At 39.8% G+C, this 24,344-nt stretch overlaps 1 protein-coding gene across 7 annotated transcripts in view; it reads right to left on the bottom strand.

Moving 5' to 3' along the window:
* RASGRP3 (RAS guanyl releasing protein 3) overlaps positions 1-24,008 on the bottom strand; it is a 98,898-nt gene extending 74,890 nt beyond the window's left edge. For 2 of the 7 annotated variants that reach the window (XM_025454200.3, XM_049095995.1), the window contains exon 1: positions 23,678-24,008. The gene's annotated coding sequence lies outside the window, so the exon portion shown is untranslated. Of the gene's footprint in view, positions 1-7,370; positions 7,439-14,962; positions 15,116-15,347; positions 15,415-23,677 lie in introns of those variants that run through there. The other 5 variants (XM_025454203.3, XM_049095997.1, XM_025454199.3 and 2 more) reach the window with 4 other exon arrangements.
* Between the last annotated feature and the right edge of the window lie 336 nt (positions 24,009-24,344).

Genomic DNA, 24,344 nt, shown 5'->3' with positions numbered 1-24,344 from the left:
AGCTAAGTGTGAAAATAAGACAACACATGAACTTGAAGACAATAATGTGATTATTTTCATAAACTTAAAATTATTTTAATTTTAATTATTTTAATCATGATTAAATACTTTATCATAGAAATTACTTTGATTATGATCACAAAAGCAGAAATCATTTAAGAATGTCTTAAATATTTAAATAAATAAAATGTAGAATTTATGTATGTCTAAAATAACCCCACCATAAACAAAATTAAATCACAAATGACAGAATGAGATAAAAAAATGAAATCTATAAGATAAAGGGTTAACGGCCTTAATATATAGTCTCTATCATTAACAACTAGGCAAAGAATATATAAAGACTTTACAGAGAAAGAAATAGAAGTGACCCGAATACATACACATGAAAAAAAAAATCCAGCTTCTTAAAAAGGGAGTACAAATTAAATAATGATAAGATACCATTTATTATTTCTAAACTTGACAAAGATTAAAAAGTTGATAATCCCCAATGTTGATAGGAGGTTTCAGAAAATGGCACCTTTATATCTTGCTGGCAAGAATCTAGATTGGTACCACATGTAAGAAAGATAATTTTGTGATACATAGCAAAACCTTTTTAAAATATGTATACCCTTTAATTCATCAGATCCTGTCTTAGAAATGTATCCCAAGGAAATAATGTGGATTTTCATACGTGCAGGACTGTTTCTCACAGCACTGTTTATACTAGTGAAAAATTAAAAACAGTCTACGTACCAAAAGTTGAATAAATTATTATATATTCATAAGATTTAGCACTACACAATCATTATAATGTTGAAGTATATTAACATGGAAAAATATTCAGCATAGATTAAGTGGATAACTCAAGTTATAAAAGTTTATTCAGTATGATCTCATTTTTCTAAAAAGACGTGAACATGTGAAAAAGACAGAAACATGATGTAGTTGACACTTGAACCACACCAGGGTTAGGGGCTCTGACCTTCCACATATTGAAAATCCTCGTATAACTTTTGACTCCCCAAAACCTTAACTACTAATAGCCTACTCTTGGTCAGAATCCTTCCCAGTAACATAAACAGCTGGTTAACTCATATTTGTATGTTATATGTATTATATACTGTATTCTTAAAGTAAGCTACAGAAAAGAAAATGTTAAGAAAATAATAAAGGAAGTACATTTACAGTGCTGTATTTATTTAAAAAAAAATCCACATGTGAGTGGCCCTGTGCAGTTGAAACCCATGTTGATCAAGAGTCAACTGTGTATCAAATTTTTAATAGCAGTTATCTTTAGGAGTTGGGGTCAGTGTTCTACCCCCCTTTATACTTATTGCTTTTTTCCTACTGTTTTTATTACAAATATGTATCAGTTGTTCATTTGTAAATGAGATCTTTCTTATAATAAAGAGACATACCAGCATACTAGAGTGGTTTCATCATCTACACAAAGAGGAGAAAGCCATTGACAAGAAATGTGTTCAAGAAAAAGGACCCAAAGCAGCAAACCTCCCCGTCCATTAATAAGACCTGACACTTCTTCCCGAGTAAGTCTCGATTCTCTATCCTTCTGTATCCTTCTGTTCCTGGACCCCATACTGGATAGCAAGTCCCTGGAAGTATTGGAACGACCATGTTCAAAGGATGCAGGAAGAGGAGAGAAGTATGGTCTTGCTTGAGCACCTTGGATTCAGTTTCCCAGAGATGCCCTGATAGGCCTTTATGACTATCTGAAGTATTCCCTTAAAGTGGAAATTCCCAAATGGTTTCCATCCTGTGCACACTTGGTCAGAGAGCAGGAACCTCCTCTGCCAACTGCCCCCCCCCCCCCGTGAAGCCACCCATCTCTCATTCCACCTTGTGCCAAATTCCTGCTCCAAATTGGTGATACACCATCTGCTGGTCAATTTGAGGTACTAACGCCATACCGTACCCCGACCCCCACCTCCCTTTCCTTTCAGAGGACCTTTTACACATTACTATATTTCTACCAGGTCATCTCTTCCTCAGATACATATACTTTTTAGATTCCTTGTCTCCTCTTTTTCCTCCCAACATTTGTCTAAGTATTATGGAGAATTTTCTCTCTCACTCTTGTTCTTCCCCTTGAACCAAAATAAACACCTAGACAATCAGTGATCATAAGAGTTGTGCTAGCTACATGCCTTAAACCAACAGAAAAAAATTGTGAAAAAATCAGAGAGTGGAGTTTTTAATCTCTAAAGCCCTTGAACAGAGCAAACCATTGTCGACTAATGAAAAAATACACTGTCTGTGTTCAAAGTGCATTGCATTTGAGGATTCACCAAAGCGTGTGACATAAATCTTTGTTCTCAAAGCTTACAATCTCTCTTGGAGAAAATGGAACATGCAGAAAGCCATACAAAAGGAATTATAATTATCATATATCATAAAAATTAGTGTCTATTAATATTATAACATATTATACTAATACAGTATTAATAATATATAACAAGCTAACATCTGGGCAAAATACTCATTTAATTCTCACAACAATGCTCTAAGGAGATACTATTATTACTCTGATGATGACCCTTAATGAGATTAACTAGTCTGCCCATAGCTAGTAAGCAGCAGAGAAAGAAAGAGAGAAATATGGATTCAAACAAACCCAGGTCTCTCTGACTCTAAACCTTCCACATTTACAGTCCCCACCCAACCAAATGATTTAGTATCCATAAAAGTTTTCATAGACTTTCTCGTCCATTTTTAATTAAACCTGCTCACTCTCATGCACAACCAAGACAATTGCATTGCGCTTTGGGATCTAATAATTGGAGATGAGCTGTACAAAAACAAAAGGGGGACTGAATCAGGAGGATGGCCTTTATAAGAGGAAGCCTCTGCAGAAGTTGCTCCCACACCCTGTCTGGGTGCCCTGCCTCCTTTCAGCAGTATCTCTGGAGAAATCCTCAAATTGCTTGACAAATTGGTCCTGTTTAAAAATGGATTTCCTCTTTCGTTCTCTTTCTTTTTCCTATATTTTATTTTTTCTTTCTTCCTTTTTGTAAAATTTCATTTTTTAAAAAACCACGTTACATATTAGTATAGCTGCATTTACTTAATCTAATTCATTGAAATTTACCTTTATGGCAGATTTTTTTCCCTCCATCTAATCAGCTTCTTAGACTAGGCTGGCTTTCTAGCTGAAGCTGGGATCAGTAAACATGAGAAGGAGAAGTTAGCATCCACGACACAAATTACCTCACTTAGCATAACTACTTACATAATAAAATTTCCAGTAGTTTTACTACTAAACCCTGATTTGACAGCAATTTGCATTAATCTTTGAAGATCTTAACCCTATAAATCACCTTTTTAATCAACTAGTAGTCAATTTAATCTGAATCTAAATCTTCTAACATACCATTGTTCCTTCCAGAATTTAGTTCTTTTTTTATTTATTCATTTGAGAGAGATAGAGAGAGCACGTTAGGGGAGAGGCAAAGGGAGAGGGAGAGGGAGAATCTTAAGCAGACTCCCCCACTGAGCAGAGAGCCTGATGGTCTTGAGATCCCAAGATCCTGAGATCATGACCTGAGTTGAAATCAAGAGTTGGCTGCTCAACCCACTGAGCTACTCAGGCACGTCCCCACAAACACAGAATGATTTTAGTTCTTGAAGAAGTTGCTTAGAGGAAAAAAAATTTCCTAAGGCTGCCTCTGTGCATTTTTCTGAGAAATCATTTAGTGTGCAGAATATTAATAGAAGGGCAATTTCAGATTTATAATTTCCTTTCTAGTCAAGTTTCCGCATCATTGCTATTTCAAAGGAGAAAATACAAAGCTGATTCACAGCAAATAAAGCAAAGAAATATATTTTAAAATTTTGTTTTAAAATGTGTAATAGCTAAATACATGAAATGGGCATAGTTTGATCTTTGTAAGAATCATAGGCAAAGCACCGTTAGAAGCTGCAAGTCTTATTTTTCTCTTATGAGAACTCAAGGGCCCCCCTCCTCCTGCCTTCCTCTCTCACCTTCCCACTAGGGCTGCACTCACTGAGTCTGCTAAACTATACTATATGGTTCATATTATAGCCCACTAGGCTGAAGATGATGCTCAGTGTACACCTTCCGAAGGAAGGAAGGAATTTTTATACCATGGTTGTAATCATAAAATAGCCATATTATTTTGATACTAAATCCATCTGCTAAAACTGTGTCAAAAAGGTATGCCCCCACTTTTTGAAAGTTCAAGTTATGCTACTTCAAGTTATGCTAACCTGTTTATGCTACTTCACTTTTACAGTAAAAGAGCTACATTAGCACCTGTTTTTGCTAATAGAAATTTTAAAAAGGTGAAAAGCAAAAACAGTGTTCAGCATTTGGCCTTACAGAGACAAGGCACACCCCGGAGCCATGAGTGTGGCACCCCCGGGGCCAAGAGTATGGCTCCACCAAGCTCCTCCCCAGGAATTACACTCACCATCCATGTCTGTGAGCATCTGTGCTTTTTGTCGATTTATTTTGCGCTTCCATTAATAAGATGTGATATCAGAAAAGCCTAAGAGAGGTTATTTTTGGAGTGTGGGCACACTCAAAAACTTTTCCATATAAATTAGTGGCAATTGCTTCATTGCTTTACACAATTTTGGCTTACAAAAGGTATCACAGAAATGCTTTTTTTTTTAAGATTTAAAAATTTTTTTTATTTATTTGACAGAGAGAACATGCACACCCAAGGAGAGGGAGGGGCAGAGGGAGAAGGAGGGGCAGACTCCCCGCTGAGCAGGGAGCCATCACAGGGCTCTATCCCAGGACTCCCGGGACCATCACCTGACCCCAAAGCAGCCGCTTAACTCACTGAGGCTCACCCAGGAACCCAGGAATGCTCTACTTTTGAATAGCTGGGGGAAATGTGTCATTCTGAACAATGTCCATTAATTCTACATAATCACTTCCCCCCTTCACTCTATTACATTATCCAAAACCAGCTAGCTGCCTGCAAGTCCTGCTTTCCAGTCCTTTGTGCCAAACTACTTGCTCATGTTTTAATCCAACCATCACCACCTCTAGGTTATAAATCTGTGAGGATTGAGCTTCTAACTTTATTTCCATATCCTTAAAGTATCATTAACTTTATCACACACTTCAGTAAACATTGCCGTGATTTACCTTCACTGTTTGCTCAAACTTTTGGCTGCAATTTTGGGATTACTTACAGCCTTTGTGTACAGAAAGCCTTTGGATAAGATATTCTTCACCACGACTGGCAGGGAGAACACAAAGGCAACCACAGACAGAGCAGGAGCCCACTGAGTACTAAGGACCTAGTATTACTGCAACCGGATTTTCTGATTTGTAGGTCAGAGGGGGGTCAACTAAGAAAGCACTTATAAAAGCACATTAAAAAAAAGTGGTAGAAAATTTTCCAGTTTTCCTTCACGTTTTAATTAAACAGGAAGTTTTTGTTCTCAGGGCTCATCTTTGTGATTGCCATTCTTATTAGTGAAAAGCGGTGGAGTTTAATGTATGCTGTGCTCAAATTCTCAAATTGAGGGGCAAGTGGAGGGGAAGAGTCAGAACTGAGAGGTGGGTGTTGTTTCTTTAATATAACCATAGGAAGTAAGAACTCTGCAAAGCTTCTTGCTGCTGGAGATAAACACATGGAAGTGAGAAATCACTGCAGGGGAGCACAGGCTAAAACATCTGCAAAATACCAGCCTCCATGGTGAGGCTTTGATAGGGATTTTAATGCCTATAAATTCTTTTAAAATTTATATTCTAGTGGTCAGAATAACTACATTTTCACATGAAAGAATAGTCTTGTCTCCTTTTGCAAAATAGGAAAAGCAGGACTCCTATGTTTTTTACTTTATAAAATATTTAAGTTTAAAAAGCAATAATGTTCTGTAGCTAATCAAATGACACAGAGATACACACAAAGAAAAATGTAGTAACCTCTCTGTCCTATCCATTCGCATCTTGCCAAGACAATATACACCTGTGAAAAATGTACGGGGTTCTATTTTTTCATTAAAAAAATCTGTATTTGATTTTTCCCCTTGATGTATCATGGTCATGTATATTGGCTCCAAGGTCAATAATAGAGATTTAACTTCTACTTTTTAATAGCTGCATACTTCTCCTCAGTGTAGTTATAGCATACTTAATTCACCCTATTAATGAATATTCAAGATGCTCCCAGTTTTGTGCTTGTGTAAACAGTGTTGCACTAAACATACTTGTACATGTATCTCTAGCTTCCAGTGCTTTTAATTCCATAGTATAGATATCCAAAACTGGGATTATTGGGTCTGCAAAATTATTCATGTTACTATACATGCTCAGTTACTTCCCCAAAACTAGCTTAAAATCAATGCAAATGTCCATGGCCTTAAAAAGATTGATAAATATCAACGTAGAGGATCAAGAGTTTAATATGAGAAGCACTAAAAATTCCTTCTAGAATTCTGTACCATCAGGTATATTAACTAAACCATTTATATTGAAGATATTTGCTTGCTTTTCGCAAATAATAATGGTTTTTAAAACCAAAATGTTTTAATCCAATCAACTAAAATGTGTCAAAGTTAAAAGCTGGAGCCTATTTCCCTCCGGCTAGTCCTTGTGATCTTCCCACACCAAGAATTCCATAAACTCTAAAGGCCATTCCAGTTGTAGAATCAATTGCTGATTAATTTTTTTAAATTATGAGTGGATGTGAACTGATACATTATGAAGAACTAAAATGTTAATGTTGGACAAAAAATGTTTCACTGTATTTTCACAGAACTCAAAGAATGCAGTGGTGCTTGTAGGAAAAAGGGTCAGTCAAAAATTCACTTGTTTTGGTTTTATTCTCTGGACTGTGGCCTTAGTACCTGAAGAGCCAGCTCTTGCCCATGCCATCTCCGTGAGACAGGAATGGGGCTCACAATCCAAACACAAGGATAGGAATACCCAAGGTCGATAGCTCAACCAGGTTGCTGCCTGGTAAGGGTTGGTTTTCTAAAATCACCTCTTCAAAACTATATGGTTTTGCCATGTCATCTCATTTGGGACTTTGGAGTGAGAAGTTGGACTACATTTTTCTATACTTTTAACAATATATATATATTCCACATTATCATTAACTGACATGGCTATACCAGGCAACGCACTCTACGACACAAGCCACCATGCATAGGGTTCCCTGCCTTAAGAAATGTTAGATTCAACATAAATTTAGGAAATTTGTTCACATTACCAAAGCATTCTTTGTTTTAGAAAGCCAGTCATCAAAGGATTACAAGAAATGTGTGCACCCCTGGTGCATTAAAAATGGCATTCAACCACCCACCCAAAATTCAATTCATATTATTCAAGAACACATTTATTAAGTAACATAAACATGAGCCCGATTTTAGATCCAACTTACTGGCCCAGCTGGTCTGTGTCCTTTCCTTCGGCACAAAAAAGTGGGCAAGCAGTTCTTCACTGCCTGTGATGGACAGGCTATTTCACAACTACCCCGCCCCCCACCCCAACTCTGGGCTTAAAGTAACCTGCTAAAAATAGCCCCTCAGCACTCACATTAGTGTCCTTAGCTGCAGGGCCAGGTGAAAACATAAACTGCTTGAAATATGTCCTGCATTCTAATTCCACAGGACTACCATTAGCTGATGGTAATCCCCGCTAATCCTCCTGACAATTCCAACATTAATAAGCATTTTTCTTTTTTAACTGTTTTTCCAAACTAGTAGGAGAGGCAGTGTGTTGAGCATTGAGGATGTTGACACATTGGAACATTGGGAAGTTAGGATTCTCATTCCCTCATCAGCCACTCAGAAGCTGAGTAAGCCTAACCCTTTACATATAAAATTCCTCAATTGTAAACAAGAAATAATAATACCCAACTCAAAAGGTGGCTATATGGGCTGAGAATAATATGCTGTATTTCAGGATTTTATCCTATAAAAATATTCAATGAGTGCACAAAGATAAATGTTAAGACAAACTCAGTGAGACACATACATGTAATCACAACAAAAAAGGGAAAATAACCTAAAAAGAAAGGGAGGTTGATCAAAATAATCACAGTGCATTAATTCAGTGCTATATATGTCATGCAGCCAGGAAAAGGATGAAATGGGAAGATGGCTTTGTTGTAAGAAGTGAAAAAAGCAAATTGCAAAAATCACTGTATATAAATGATTATTGGAGAAAAAATGAGTGGGAAATATCAGAAAGGGAGACAGAACATGAGAGACTCCTAACTCTGGGAAACAAACAAGGGGTGGTAGAAAGGGAGGTGGGTGGGGGGTGGGGGTGACTGGGTGACAGGCACTGAGGGGGGGCACTTGATGGGATGAGCACTGGGTGTTATTCTATATGTTGGCAAATTGAACACCAATAAAGTTTTCCTTATTGAAAAAAATAAATGATTATTGTTTTAAGCCCAAAAAACCCCTCCCTTATATATTAAGGTCCATTTCTATCACAATCATGTATGCTTTCAAATGCATAGAAAATATCAATGATATTTTCAATGATAATGGGCAATAGACATATATCCACTCTGAAGAAAATAAGACTTGCAAGTGTTGCAAGTCTTTCTTTTTTCACACTATTAATTTTTTATATTGAATACATTTATTTATAATAAACCTCTGCTGTTTTTATAATTAAAAATTAAAGAGAATAAAGACTGCAACGAGAACTAATTTACTATAAAGCAGTTGGCACATGGCTAGTGGGCTTTGATGAATGATTATTATAGTTAATTCTGTCCAGAAACCACAGAACTTCTTAAGTAAAAAGGGGTAACAGAAAGCAGGCCTTGGTCACATGTTGCCAGTTACGCTTGAGTGTGAACCTGATCCGTTTTATTTTTTAAGTGACCGTTTATGATCTTGATTGTGGTGATGGATTCCTGGGTGTCTACATATATCAAGACATCAAACTATATACTTACAATATGCACCTTTTATTATATGTCAATTATACCTCAACAAAATTGTTTACAAGAGAAAAAAAGTAGAGCTAAAACTTTCAGCAGTGATAAGATGACAGATGGGAGAATGAGATTAGAATGAAAGGTTTCTAGGGCCTTTGTGTTATTCAGAAAAAGATGTCAAGATGAAGACATTAGCATTAGACTTTAGTTTTCTGTTTGTTTTTTTAGCATTAGACTTTGTTACATCAAAAAATGTCTTTTATGTGCAACCACTTACAAGAAAAGAAATAGAAGACGTAACTTCCAAAACACTAGAGGGGAGAAACTAGAATAAGGAAAATTTGAAAAGTCCAAAAGAATGAGGAGAAGAAAGGAAAAGAATATTAAATAGAAAATAATGCTATTAACTATTCATAGCATTATGGACTGCCTGAACTCACCAACAAAATGCAAAGACTATTATTAAATAACAAGCAAAAGGATGGATCCATTTTTAATCAGTTCAGCTCCACAGGTGTAGGGTGTGTGTGTGTGTGTGTGTGTGTGTACACAGAAAAGAGGATCAGGTGTCTTTCCTCAACTCAACCTTCTTTAACTGCTTTTCTGAAGCCTTGAAATTAATGGAAGGAAAGTTCTTTATACCAAAAATAACAAAGGGAACTGACTTGGTTGGGAGGGCTGAGGGTGGGGAAATGTAAGGGAGGCAAGGACAACTGGCAAATAGAAAGCATGTTTAGCTGCCAGAACCTTAGCAAAAGGTGAATGAAAAGTCCAGGGAGTTGTCTAGTGGATACCAAATGAGGCCACCCTTCCTACCTGTAGTGAGGCCCTCTGGCCAGCCTGGGGCTCACATCTGGGACCTCTAGCTCCTCTTCTCAGAAGGAGGTCTGAAGGTAAAGAGGCTTCCGCTGTCTGGCGGAGCCAGCACTCTTCTGAGAAATGTGAACTAAACATAGCCATGCCAGACGGGACAATTCATCCATTCTTTCATGGAATCTGCAAAACTGGGTAGATGGTTCTAATCAATCTTATCTGGAAAACAGATGAGAAATTCTTCCCAGAAGTTAATTCTTTAGTACTATTCCAAAAAGAGGCCACGTGGCTCCTCTGGCTGTGTGTGCTTGGCAGCGCTCTCCCAGCCTCTACTGATCTGACACATGTTGGGGTTGCTGCGTGGGCAGTGGTGGAGGAGACCCTAGGTGACTGGGAATGGTCAGTCCTACAGTCCACTGCCCATGAAAGGCACCTCTACATGCCCTTCCCTGCCCAGTTATCTAGGAATCTGATCACTGGGGTGCTAACATGGAAACTGAACCAGACTAGGAATCAAAAGACAGAAAAACCGTAAAAGACTATGACAGAGGGACACCTGGGTGGCTCAGCAGTTGAGCGTCTGCCTTCGACTCAGGGCATGATCCTGGGGTGCTGGAATCAAGTTCCACGTCGCACTCCCTGCGAGAAGCCCGCTTCTCCTTCTGCCTTGGTCTCTGCCTCTGTGTGTGTGTGTGTGTGTGTGTGTGTGTGTGTCTTGTGAATAAATAAATAAAATCCTTAAAAAGGAAAAAAAAAGACGATGACAGGGAACAAACAGGGTTGCATTTCTTACATTAGTAAAGCAGCTTTAAGCCTTCATAGTACCTCTGCCTACATAACACCATTGCCTACAGAGGAGGTTAAGGAGTTTCAGCTGACATCTCTGACACCACCTAACATGCCCACTCTTAGTGACAACCTCATCTGTCCCTCCTACCTTTGGAACTTCTTTGGTATTTTGGGCAAAGTTCATTGGTCCAGCGATGGGCACGGGCATGTGACCCAAAGTGGAGTAGTCCTAGTTCTTGTCTTACTTTGGCCACATTTGAGTGTTTCAGGGATGAACAACTGATTTGATTCAGGCAGATGATTCTCTACCCTATGAGTCACTGCCCCATGCTTTTCAGACACGGAGCCAGAACATTCTTCTTCTGTGGTCAAGGCTTAAGATACAAAACCTAGAACCTATTAGCAGTTACATTTTCTGCTTTGCCTACACCATTCTAGGAGGTGAGTGGGAGTAGAGGGCTGGTGTTCACTTTCAATTAAATCTCTAGTTTTAAGTATATAATGCCTGCCTTAGCTGGGTTCCATCCAAGGATCAGAGTCTCCAGTCTACACACCCCATGTTTTAACTTCTTGAGAGAATAAACCACCAGAATCCAGCAAAACAGTGAGAGAGGGGCAGTATCCCAACTGTGTGAAGTAGGGCAGGGATCTGGAAAGCTAACTGCTTTTTAAGATTTTGAACCACTCCTCCTCGTATTGGCCTCATCTTCACCTGCAGTTTCAGGGTGTCTGGGCTACTAATTCCTGGGTCTTTGAAGGGTTTGTCAGTGTAAATCGGATTCATTTTCTGATTTCTATTGTTGAATTAGTAGCCAAATGTCTGTTTTCCAGCTCTCAAAATATTGTCACTGTGTATTTGTGACTTTAAAAAAACACAGCAGGGTGCCTGAGTGGCTCAGTCCATTAAATGTCTGCCTTTGGCTCAGGTCATGATCCCAGAGTCCTGGGATAGAGTTCCACATCGGACTCCCTGCTTAGCAAGGAGCCTGCTTCTCCCTCTGCCCTTTCCACCTGCTTATGATTGCTCTCTCTCTCTCTCTCTCTCACTCTCTCTCTCAAATAAATAAAATAAAACCTTCAAAACAAAAACCAAACCCGAAATCTTTGACCTCATTTGAATGGGATCTCAGAAAGAAGAAGAGGAATTAAAGGTTTGTGTTACACCCTTCTTTAGCTGAACACTCAAGGTCTGTACAATATACTCATCACTCTTTATAATACTCAATCCTCTTTGGCAGTCCCTGTGGGCCAGGCCTATCCCAAGGCTCTCTACTTTGGCCACCCTTCCCAGTCTTGTGCTCCAGATTTCAAAACTATCTCTCTTCCCATACCACCATCCTAAGTCACAAGATTATTTAGAAAAGCTCAGCTAACCAAACTTTATGTCAAGGTATCAGGGATCCGCTCGTTCCTATTTGGAATGGTTATGGTTTCTGAAAAGTGAGTTGTGTTTCTTTGTATGCGTGTGATTTCAAAATTCATGTATGTTCACCACAAATGATCTGAAAAGTACAGAAAAGCACAAAGAAAAAAAAATCAACTCTAATCACACCATTCTTAAAATTTTATTTTCTTATGAATGTATGTGTGATAACCTGCAGATAGATGGTTCCAGTGATCCTCATATGGCTTATATCTCAGGGAATTTATAGCTAAGTTGATGAGAAACGAAAGTCCTGGAAAATGAACCATGCAGGCATCTAATGACTTGATAAGTGAAAGTAGTATCACCAAACATAATGTGATTAAATGTATTAGATAGATGGCGTGTTATAGTGTGTCTGAAGCGGGCAATGTCCTTGAAGACTGATGGTGTCTTCATCAAACAGGGCAGATATGTACAGGGTCTAGAAGCCTATAGGATTTAGACTGAGAGAAAGAAAGGGGAGTGGCGGAACCCCAGTCACCTAGATCAGCACAGGGAAATCCACATAGAGAGTGACATTTCAGGCAAAGTTAGGAGACCTGTTGGCTAGGGTCTGGTAGAGAGAAGTAAAAAAATAAAATAAAATGCTCTATTACACTGACGGCCAGGTGTGTAAGACATAGCTTTTATACAAGCACAAGGTTCTTTTCTAAAAACTGCCACCATCCTCAGGATGAGCACTGTGACTCTTCTGCCAAGCTCATAAATGACTAGGCAGGAAATTGACACCTGAGGCAAGTTTAAGCTGTTCTGATAGTGAGATTCTTTCTCGAGACTTTGGAATTGAAAGCAAGACATTTATCCATTTCTACCAGTACTTGAAAAAAATAAGACCATACTGAGGAGCTGATGGACATCCTCTGTCCTGCACTTGGTGAGGTAGAGGTAGGAAAGGCAACAGGGAAAGCAGGGGAGGTGAGCAGAGCCTCTGAAGAATGGAGGTAGAAACCATCATGGTCCAGCATTGATGGCTTCAGGCTCTGATCCCCTAGATTCTGGACGGAGGCCCTTGCAGTTCTCAGCTTTACTTCTTGTGCTTTCATGACAAACACTTTTTCTTATAACCGATATAACTACTTTGAATATATTTCCATTCACTGAAACTTGGCTAAGATCCCAGGTAGTGTGCAGCCTTGCATCATGGTGTTGCTGCCTCAGCATCCATTAGCCACTAGCCCCACTAGCCTCACACAAGGGCTTGCCTTAGATAACACCACAGCGTGACAGGTTAACGTGAGTTCCTTACAGGACTTCCCTAAAGCCTCCCCAGCCTCCCAGGGCCTTTCCTTATGCTACCCTTAGGTAAGACCCAGTGGAGCTTACCAAAAGCCATACTTTGTGGTTTGAATCAACTAATCTGGCCTGAGCCCAGGAACCCCAAAGCATTCCACCCACAGCCTCTAATAAAGGCATGTACCCGGGTCCATGCCTGTACCCTGTCTTGACCTCCCTGTGTAGCCCCTAAGGTGTGCAGTGAGCTTCATCCGGGACCTGTGAGTAGTAAATCTCTCTATTGTAGTGTCTGTTGTGGTCTTTTGTTTCGCTCGCCATCCAGCAACCCAGGGCTCTACTTAACAAATGTTAACAAAGTCATAACACCCTCCAAGACCGGATTATTCTCTCAAGAGTGTGGGGAGGTGAGTGTGAAGGGAGCAGAGAGCCTGCACGAGAGCCAGCCATCAGCTGGATGGCTTCTGACAGAGTCCTGGATTTAGGTAAAAATTTAGGATTAGGACTGAGAGTGGAAATACTAGTGACAGGAAGGGAGGAATGGAATGTGAGACACATTTAACAAGAAGGATGATCTACTGGGTTACCAGGAGGTGAAGAACAAGATGGAGGAAAGATGGCTCCAACCCAGATGGGATGATGTCATCATAAAAGGAAAGAACACAGGGAGGCTGAGTAGATAAGGGAAGAAGGGTAGGATTTTTATTTTGGACGGGCTAAGTTTGAAGTGATGATGGAACATCGAGTAGAAACATACGGACAGATGCTTGGTCCTAGAATGCAGGCTACAATTCCCTCAGCGCTAGATAAGCAAGCACAGGGTTCTTTACATATGGAAGCCATGAACAGACTCTCTGAGGGAGAAAGGATTTTTTTTTAAGATTTTATTTATTTATTCATGAAAGACACAGAGAGAGAGGCAGAGACACAGGCAGACGAGAAGCAGGCTCCTCACAGGGAGCCCGACATGGGACTCGATCCCGGGACTCCCTGAGGATCACGCCCTGAGACAAAGGCAGATGCTCAACCGCTGGGCCACCCAGGCGTCCTGGGAAAAAGGATTTAGAGAGAAATGGAAGACAAGGATGTCTGGTAAATGGCTGCAACTGAGGACAGAGGAAAAAAAAAAAAAAAACCACTTATCAAGACTGAAAGAAAACAGGAACAATGTGACACCTCAGATTTCAATAGAGGATGATTTTAGTTTATTAAGTGGTGCAGGGATCAAGAGGAATAAAAGTGGAAAGAGGTTATTTCCCGCATCATTTAGAAAGTTTCTGACATTGTATTTTCAGTGGGGTTGAGGACAGAGCAGCTGATTTCATGTGTTTAGAATCTTGAAAGAGAAATGAGAAAACAAATGTGTGAGGTTTCCAGAAGACACACTGAGAATTTCAGCAGTGGAATTAGAGAATTCAAATGGGTAACTAGTATGGGCAGCAGATTTTTTAGGCAGTCTGGGTTGTAGTTCCCACGGTGAAGGTTTTAAAGAAAATGTCCTAGAAGTAAAAGAAATTGAGAGAGAGGACCCTGAAGAAGGATGGGTTCATCGTGGGGGTGGGGGGGTAGAGGTTGTTTCAGATGCAGGAAACACAGACGTGCATGCTCCAGGTGCGGCACACCTCTTGGAGCAGCATGCGGCACCGCCGCCACCCTTGGCCTTGGTTGGTGGACCTCCATAACCAGAGAGACAGCCTCCCCGTTCCCAGCCAGAAGGAATTACAGGAAGGGCTTCCAGAAGAGGGAAGTCACGGGAACACATTATTCTCCCGGTCTAGACTCTTGTCCTTGAGCCACACACATAATTTCCACTCACCTAAATGTCCTTCAGTTCTCTTGCTGACGTGTGGAACCACCCAGTGCTCCTCGTGCCTGAAGGCTAGCCAGTGCCTAACTTGGCCACCTGCTCTTCATTTACTAGTGGTTACAAAAAGCCGTGGTCATACCTGCAAGATCCAAGAGCTCACAGCTCACAAAGATACAAAAAACTGAGTCAGAAAGTACCCTCTACATGCAGAGACCAGCTGCGCATGCCTGCCTCCTCGCCTTCCACCCCCCACTCCCATCCCCCCCTCCACCCCCCTGCCCCTGGAGGCTGCAGGGAATAACACAGACCTATAGCCAAGTCCCCGCCACTCTGCTTTTCTTCCCCCACTGGAGACCTGAGCAATTGTGCACAAACCTCTGCCTCATGTACTCACATATACTCCACCGCAACCTTTCTCTCCACCTTCCTCTCTGCCTACTGTTACTTAGGAAACACTCACCCTATTTGGGAACAAAAAAAGATCCTAATTATGGTTACACAGTAAGAGCAGTGTCAGATGTACTTCATCCTTAAGGAAAAGGCAAATCCAAAGTTCAGACATACAGATGCAAAGGTCTTCTCCACCGACCAGTCATGTAGGCAAGGGAGCCTCCTTAGAAAAGAATTCCATCTGTTTCCTCACTCTTTGGTGAATTTGCTTTCTTACCAATATTCAGGGACAAACTAGTATCTTTTATACTAGTTCCCATGCACAGTGCAACATCTGATGCTCGCTTAGCTCCTCTATCAGTGCTTGTTGCTTTGGACATAAGGTGATTTGTGCGTTGTGCATGTTCTTTTTTGTTTTAATTATTCATATATAATCAATGTGATTATTAACATATTATTAACGTAGGATATAATATGCTAATGGAGAAGTGATACATTAATAATTATACTTCATGATGACTGCATTGCAATAATGTAATCCATGTTCATGGATTAATAATTTAATCCATGTTCATAAAAAATAATCCTGATTTTTATATAAAGAATAACAATTTAATGTAATATACTGTGAATATAAATATATTGTAATAATTTCACTGGAAGTACACGGCACTTTAGGTGTGCATATCCAGTCACTTTGTGATTTTGTTTCTATGGGAGAAATGGAAAGTGAATTCAGAGGGCTGAGAAAATTCTTACAAGCAAGCTTTTGGTGCACTACCAATTTGCCACTCATGTGATGGGTGGTCATTACTTACATTGTGAATGTCTTTAACTTTTATTTTGATTTTAGAGTTTTCTGACTGCTTTAAATCTAGCTCTCATAAACAAACCCTTATGGAATAAGAAATGAACCCAAACTATGATCAGTCCAGGGGGCTGGGACTTATTGCCAGGACTTCGGGGCCCTTGTCTCCAGGACTCTGCCATTGGCGGAGCCACAAGAACCTACAGAGTCTTTTAGGTTTATCCACTTCCACCAGTTCTATTTTTGTATCCCCATATTTAGCACACAGAGCTATCTTTATCGCTCCAGCTGACTGGCATGAGAGTCCCCAGGGCATAGTAGTTATACAGGATTATTGAAGCATACTTCCTATTCTTCAAATAAGACAATGCAGAATGCAGAAAAGACATCAGCAAGGGATCACAATGTTAGAAAGTGTGTGTGTGTGTGTGTGTGTGTGTGTGTGTATGAATTACTAAAGATTTCTTTCTTTGTACTAAGTTTTATGCATTATTAGAAACAACGTTCATAATGCTTTCTGGAAGTTCGTTTTAGGCTATGTAATGAAATCCACTCTTATGCCTAAGTTCATGTGAAAACATCATTATGAAATAAAGTTTCTTACAACCCAGATTTCAAAAATTGGGAGTTTTTAAAAACTTCTATTACCCTATTCTCAAGTGAGGCATCCATTAGTTACACAGTCTAAATGAACAGTTGAACTGTTCTCATAGGCCAACACGGCCAATCTTTTGCTTGCTTTTCAGTTATTCAGTTTTCGTCGATACTTATAAGAGTGGCCGGCTGAATATATCACAGAGGAGAGGATTGAGTCCTGAATAGGTAGTAGGATCTCACAGCCCAAACTTCTGATGCTATTTATGTAACGATAGCTCTTCTGGTTTAGATTTGTCTAGTACAGGAGCCACCAGGCACCTGAATCCATTCAGCACATAAAATGAACCTTGTCAGAACTGAGATGTGTGCTAAGAGTAAAATACACACTGGATGTCAAAGACCTCTCCTTCCTCCAAAAGAAACGTAGACTATCTCACTAATTACATGTCAAAATGATAATGCTTTTATATACTGAGTTAAATAATTATACTTTAAAGACTAATTCTATGGGGGTGCTTGGGTGGCCCAGTCAACTAAGTGGCTTTCTTTTTATTTATTTCTTAATGTGGCAACTAGAAAATATAAAATGCCATTTGTGGCTCACATTTTGTTTCTCTTGGACAGCATTGGTCTAGAGGACTCCACAAAAATAGCATGACCTGTAAGAGTTCTTTAAGATTGGAAGCAAGAGCTGCTGCAGAATTTTACTCCAAATCAGGCTAATCAGAGGAGAATATGACTTGCAGTAAAGGTTAAAGCATGCCCTGCATGTTTAGTTCCCCCACCCAAAGAATTTTAATGGTACCCAACCTGACAATGGAGTGATGCTTATGAACACAAGCCACTAAGGGAAGAGAAATCCTAGTATGGTGTATTTACTACCTGCCTCACCTAGCTCTTTCCTAATTGATAACACAGCCTACATTTCAGCTCAGTGGTTGCTAATTGTGCTCATTCCACTGGAGAATGAACCATGAGTTTGAGTTTTTGTTGTTTGTCCCCCCAACCACATGCTGCTAAAATGAAGACCAAGGATCATTTCATGGAAAATAGAAATATGAATTTGATATTTTTACCTCAAATAGAAAATAAAACTACTAGGATTTTATGTATGGGCAGCCAATGGCTAGTTCATTATTCAAGGAGCATTAGTAGTGGACACACATGCACAAGGAGAAGTTCACACTGACCCTGAGTATTAATATACATAAAAAATTGAGCACCAAATCCTTGAATGTGCGATTACCAGATAACCGAACCAAAAACATATTGGGGAATCACTGCTGCCAGCAAAGAATTGTGTAACTGCTGGTAAAAACAACAGCAATTTCAGGAGTGGATTGAAAACAAAACAATACTATCTTTGTAATGTTCTGAAATCGTTGCATGAATAAAACTGAGACTGGCTCCTTTGCATTTCCCAGTCTGATCTGCTGACCATCTTGTCTGCCCATAATTGTTTTCTGCCATTCATTTCCTCCAATTGTCAATTATTACTAAAACAATTATGAAAAAAAATGTGTGTGTCTTTGTTTCCTGTTGCTGATGAATATAGTGAAGTCACAGACCAGGCTAGTGCATCATAATCTTTTCCATTACAATGAATTATGCTGTCATAAACAGGATACAGCTCTTTACTGGGCAAAGAGGCCGTAAATGGGGCTGAATTAGCACAGACATTATTGTCAGCCGTGACAGCCATGACAGCAAGAAATTAGAACACTGGGACTTAGCTCTCTGCTTCTTAAAGACATGCTGTTTTTGGCTCCCGACTATAAGGGTGGTACATGCTTGTCTTGGGGAACATGTTTATCCCAGAGACAAAGCAGAAAATAAAAATCCTTATTATCCCCCTAACTAAAGACTCCTATTGTTAATATATTTTTTAGGATTTTATGTATTTATTCATGAGAGACACAGAGACAGAGGCAGAGACACAGGCAGAAGGAGAAGCAGGCTCCCTGTGGGCAGCCTAATGCAGGACTTGATCCCAGAACCACAGGATCAAGACCTGAACTATTCAACTACTGAGCCACCCAGGTGCTCCCTATTGTTAATATTTTGATATGTAAATTTTAGTTAACTATTTTTCATTAAACATATATAATTTTTAAGAAAAGGAGATCACACCCTATATATAATTTTTTTTGCCTTCTCTTTTTCATTTAACATTCACTATAAACATTAAATATTTTAATGCAGTTTAATAGCTATATAAAATTCCACATTGTGGAACACTATTTGACAATTTCCTAATTCTGTATATTTGTGCAAAGTTTATCCGTTACAAATAGATAAACATTCTTTTACATACGTGTTGGTCTCAATCTATGAATATTTCCTCAGGATATATTCCTGAAAGTTAGATTATTTAACTTTTGACTAAAAACTATACTGTGTATCTTGCAGTAAATATTTAGAAGAAAAGGCCTAGGAAACATTCTTAACAATAAAAGCCCATATGCTCATTAAAAGCTTAATAAGCAAACTTGGTAATATGTGCCCCCTAACAAAATAAAGAAGGGCCATAGGACGCCTGGGTGGCTCAGTGGTTGATTGTCTGCTTTCGGCCCAGGGCGTAATCCTGGAGACCCGGGATCAAGTCCCACATTGGGCTTCCTGCATGGACCCTGCTTCTCTCTCTGCCTGTGTCTCTGCCTCTCTCTCTCTCTCTCTTTCATGAATAAATAAATAAATCTTTAAAAAAAAGGGGGGGGGACATATTTTTCATGGTTACAAAGTTTAAGAGAAATCTGAAACTGGCCTACTCAAACTGCCCTTCAGACCAACCAACCGTAAGGGGAGGGGTATGTAATTCCATGAAGTCATTTTCCAGAATCTCCTAGCACAGCAGCCCACACATGGTTCTGCAGTGGTTCTGTGAACTGGTTTCCTAAAGAGCTTGCTTCTAGCTGCTCCTGTACGGTCCCTGCCTGGCCGGGGCATCGTTACCTGGCACGGCCACGAGAGGGCAGCCAGGGACAAAGAAAGGGGTTTAACCTTCTAGACCCTGCTTTCAGCATACCCTTGAATTCACCAGATAAGCAAGGAAAAGTAACAAATGAGGCATTGAAGGGAGAACCAATTTCGGAAATAAATAAGCACGCAAATACATAAATGCAAGTACAAACTCGTCCCTTTGCCTCGGGGAGATGCACCAAAAGCTGCAGAATTCTGAGAGCTACCAGTTAGAAAAAATTAAAGACCAGGAATCCAGGTAAAAATCGGGTGACAGCTTGAAAGACTGGTGCCTTTTGACTTTTGCAGATGCAGAAAGGAAATTCAGAGCAGGTCCCTGACCTTCTCTCGGGGAATTAGCAGGGAACAGGGGGCCTGTCCCCCTCCCTACACACCTGCATTCCAATCTCTGCCCCCCTAGCTAGGGAGTCCTGGACAGATTGCTTAACCTCTCCTCTGTTTTCCCTTTTTTATAAAATGTGGCTAGCCATGCAGCCTGCCCACGGGCGGTTGTGAGCATGAAACAGGAGACTGGACATAGAAGGCTTGGCATGTAGGAAATGCCCCATCTGTGCTGGCTTCTGCAATCTCTTTTGCTTCTCATCTCCCTCCTAAGCTGTTCCCATTTCCAGCTGTTTGCTTGGGATTTCTACCTGACTGTCCCATCAGGGTATCAAAGTTAAAATGTCTAAAACCAAAATCCTCATCTCCCTAACTCCCTGACTGCTGCTACCTCTCGGATTGGCTATTCCTTAGAATAGACTATAAAACATAACATCCTCTCTAAGGCTTCCTCTCCTGCTGTAACCCTAGCCAATTAGTTTACAAAGCGTGTCGGTTTTTTCTCTCATGTGTCTCCATCTAGTTTCCTTCTTTCTCTTGTCACCAGAACCCAGGCCTTGGCAACCTGTTCTCTTTGCCCCACCAGGTCCTGCCTTGAATGGGCAAATTTTATTGATGTCATTTCCCTTTTCAAAGCCCCTCAGTGGCTTCCCAGTGGCTTTAAATTAGATTCTAGACTCCTCTGTCTGGCATTAAAGTCCCACCACACTCTGACCCCAACCCCCTCCAGACGCTTCTCTTGTCCCATGTGCTCACGGCCTCTGCCCCTGTCAAGCTGCTGACGCACAGCTCCGTGCTATGGTGGCCAGATTTAGGAAATTAAAACACAGGACATTCGGTTACATGTGAATTTCAGGCAAATAACAAATAATATTTTTGAATCGAATGTGTCCCGTGCAGTTGGCTTCATATACACCTGTGCAATAGGACATAGTTACATGAGAAAAAGTTCATTGTTTATCTGAAATCCACCTTTCACTGGGAATCCTGGTTTTCATCTGACATCCCTAATCCTAAGCACACCAAGAATATTCCTATCTCACAGGAATGTGCAGAGGCCCACATATACAGCTCCAGTCTTGTTTTGGATACCCTTATCTCCTGCTATCCCCATCAGATTTCTGCCCTGCAAAGTCAGCTCACCTTCATAACTCCATGGAGCCTGCCTGAATCAGGACTTCCTTATCTGGTACCCACTATCTACATCATTCATTTGGTTAATATTAATAATTAATTTCCTGTGGGATGCTTTGTGTCTTACAGAATTCCCTTTCTCTGAGTAAATGCTGAGTTATCAAAGGTAAAGACTGCGGGAAAACTTAATAAATATGCTTTGGTGGTGGGGTGCCTCTGTTAACCGGTTATATAGGGTGTAAGGGGATCAGGGCATTGGAGAAAGAAAACCTTCAGATGCCACTTATGTGGATTTAAGGTGCTCATAGAGACACTAAAACCAATATGCAATGCCTCCTGCCCCCATGATACCAGGCCAGGTGGGCACAGCTGCCTGACCTTGGCATGCTTCTCTCCACACTCCACTTCAACACATCCTACAGGTTGTGGTGACATTTCAATTTCTCACCACTTCATACCATCTCTTCAGTAATTTGATCTCACTGATATTTAAATGTGAGGGACAGAGGTGGGTCTATAATGTAACCTCTAAATACACAGCAATTACAAGAGTCATGCTGGAAACCCAGCAATAAATTTCTATTTAATTAATAGAAAAGTTTTAAAAATGACAATTTCTTTCCCTCATAATTAGCTAACTCTAACATAAAATGCTCTCAGGAGCTTAAAAGTACATCAAGAAACTTGCAAAGCTATTCAACAAACCCCCCAAAATCTATTTTAAATAACTGGTGTTTCATGAATACATTTATAAGCATCTGTGGGGCATCCAGAAAGCAGTGTCCAACCATAAGACTTCTAAAAGTGAAAAACAATACATTCTTAGAATAAAATGCCTAACTCCTAATTCTTTCTATTATTTAAACATTCAGTAGTATTTAAAACATTTTTATTCTCATAATGTAAATACACAAATGTGTCAAATGAGAAAGTTGTGTTGAAATCAGGATCACTGTCAACACCAAACCCACGTAGGGTGGGCAATTAATTAGGTTACCTTGGATTTCACTTTGTGTTAATAATAAGGCAGACTCAGAATTGACTTTGTAGCACTGGAATGTCTTGGAAATAAGTGGGAAGAGTTTATCTGTTTCTTCAGATCCATCATATTTATCCAACATAATTTTCTTTCCTTCTTCATGTGGATGGTTTAAGTTCAACTAAGAAACGTATTTTCTCTCTTCAAGCAATACTACATTTTACTACGGTTTCCAAGGAATGAATTATAATTTTTTAATCAGAAAAAATAACCCTTAAATCCTCCTAGGAAAGACAATGGCCAATGAACTCCACATGGAGACAAAACCAAGGCTTGGCCTCCTTGCACCAGCTGCAATCTGGCTGGCTCAGCTTTTCTGGCTTCCAGCTTTGCTATCTCCTTGCAACAGATTCTAAACATACCAATCTCAAACTGGGATAAGCCAAAATAACAGCAACACGTTTCCTTCTGCTCTTTCTTTTCAGTAGACCACTAGAAACTTACTCCTTTGTTGTCATTGTGACATCAATTGAGTGACTCCAGGATACAAATGTAGGTATTTTCAGGGGTGGATGCAAATATGGTGCATCATTTAAACAAACCTTGTTGTTTGATGGCAAGGAATGTTAAAAGAATTTGGAATGTCCCTAGAAGCTTTCCAAGTTTTTGTGGGCAGCATCAACTGTTCTTGGATTTAACCCATTCTATTTAGACCTTTCCACTTCCAAAGCCAGGGGCAATTTTCAGGTCACTCAGAAAACGTATACTACACGAATGTTTTGAAATCATAATTTAAATGTAAATAACTATTGTGAACAGTTTCTATCACTGGAGCTGTTCAAGGCTGTTTTGGGTGCTTCTGGAAGGTTCTCCTTTGTCTGAAAATGAATGTCCAGGAAAAGAAGCTTTGTATCAACAACAACTTTATCTTCACTTACTTTTCTACAAAATACTAACTTTTAGCTAAACAACAACTTTATCTTCACTTACTTTTCTACAAAATACTAACTTTTAGCTAAAGTAACTTTTCCAAAGTTGATGTTTTTTGCTTGAGAGCTGATTTCAATGGACTCTAAACCAGAAGTGACAAAAAAAAAATCAAAACAAAAATATAAATAAATAAGCCAGAAGTGATCAAAGAAACGGTACATGGATTATTTATCAGCAATTCGAGAGGATTGGACAGAAAAACTCAAATTATTTTCAAAAATGATCTTCAGTAAAGTTATTGATACTACTTAATCCCTTGGTGATGACAAAACAGAAGAAAACATACTGGGTAAAAAGCTATCTTAAGGAAACAATTACTATTTCCAAAAAAAAAAAATTATCATTGTTAAAAACTGAAGAAGTCAATGGCCAAGACTGACTTCTACATTTCTTCAGAAATAGAAACGAGCCTACGAGCTTTTCCTGAGGACCTGCCCTCACAGCACACACGCGTCCCTGGCGAACGCCCATTGCTCGCCATGTGCGTGTAGACACAACAATGGACAGTCTTAAAAATGACACTTACCTTAAGTCGCAGACGTGCAATCATTTCCAGCTCATCCCTCTGTTCAAATGTCTCTTTCTGCTTCGTCAACCCCTCACAAGTTTCTCCTCCACGTGTGCAACTACCTAGAGATTCCTGTCCTGTCTCCTAAAATGCTGCCATCACCTCCACTGCCCTGATGCCGGCCAAAGGGGGAAAGCATGAAAAAAATGTCAAATTTGCAAGCTGTTTACGCCTAAGGACGACAGTGAAGCTGCTAAGCTTTGAGCTCAATGAATTAAAGGTTGTTTGGCTAAATGGCAGGCACACTTCCTCCTATTCTTTCTGAACTTAGTTTTCCTGCCTCCAGTGGAGCTTTTTCCTTTCCCGGGCTATAAATAGGCTGGTCGTAAGAGCACTGAGGAAAGAAGAAGGCAGGAAATGTATTTGATTTCAAAAAGCAGTCAGAGGTGTGTGTGTGTGTGTGTTTGTGTGTGTGTGTGTGTGTGTGTTTCTTTCAAGTGAACACCGATAAACAAGCTAAGGGAAATTCAGCTTTGGTAATGGTACCAGAGTCAAAGTTTAATTTCCTATTATCTTGGTTTCACTAAAGTGACATTTCCCACAAGCAAAGCTTGGGCTTGGCGATGTACCATCTTCTGTATAAAATACCGTCAACAAACCTACATCATCTCCTTCATTTCCCACA

The sequence above is a fragment of the Canis lupus genome, chromosome 17 (genome assembly GCF_003254725.2).
Source record: "Canis lupus dingo isolate Sandy chromosome 17, ASM325472v2, whole genome shotgun sequence".
Taxonomy (NCBI): Eukaryota; Metazoa; Chordata; class Mammalia; order Carnivora; family Canidae; genus Canis; species Canis lupus.
This window is presented reverse-complemented; position numbering and strand designations above follow the sequence as displayed.